The sequence below is a fragment of the Diabrotica undecimpunctata genome, chromosome 6 (assembly GCF_040954645.1).
Source record: "Diabrotica undecimpunctata isolate CICGRU chromosome 6, icDiaUnde3, whole genome shotgun sequence".
Classification (NCBI taxonomy): Eukaryota; Metazoa; Arthropoda; class Insecta; order Coleoptera; family Chrysomelidae; genus Diabrotica; species Diabrotica undecimpunctata.
Window position 1 is genome coordinate 76479078 of NC_092808.1, and position 892 is coordinate 76479969.

Here is an 892-nt window from a genome sequence, read left to right on the forward strand (position 1 = left end):
CAAGTGGCTGATCGCTGCATCTATCTGGCGAAGATGTTCTATGGTCTAACGGCCACTGATTTACGAAGAATCGTCTACGAGTTTGCGCTTAAAAATAATATTAAAAACTGCTTCAACGATGACAAAAAAATGGCCGGTAAAGACTGGCTTCAAGCTTTCTTAAAACCGCATCCAAATCTTAGTTTGAGGAAACCCCAGGCAACCAGTTTAGGGAGAATTTCGGGTTTTAATGCTGAAAGTGTAGGCCTTTTTTTTCACAAATTTAAATATAGTCTTAACAAAATATAACTTTCAAGCCTGCCGTATATTTAATGTCAACGAGACAGGTATTACCACGGTGTAGATGCCATCCAAAATTATAGCCCCAAAAGGTGTCAAACAACTGGGAAAAGCTGTAAGTTGGGAGAGAGGTCGAAATATAACTATGTGCTGCTCAGTAAGTGTATCAGGGATATATATATATATATATATATATATATATATATATATATACCACCGATGTTTATTTATCCTAGAATGTCGGATCAATTCAAATGCAATGGACCGGTAGGTGCCATATATGAATGCTCGGCCAAAGGCTGGATGAATGAAGTAAATAACATGACTGTATTTTGACAGTTAAAATTCTGTTTCAAGACCTATAGTTTTTGTTTAATTTGACAAATTGCTTAAGTGAATGGCAATACCCGCACTTCCTTTATATATGGAAAAAGTTGTGTTAACAGCGTAATTAAATTTGTTAAAAAATAAGTTAACCAAGTGGCCCAAGACATCCGAGAAGTCCAAATAAAAAAAAATCAAAAGATGTGCAGGATTGTAAACAGAAAACTCTTAAATCAAATATTGAAATATCAATATTATGCCTCAACGGAAAACTGTAGAAAGTCAAGAT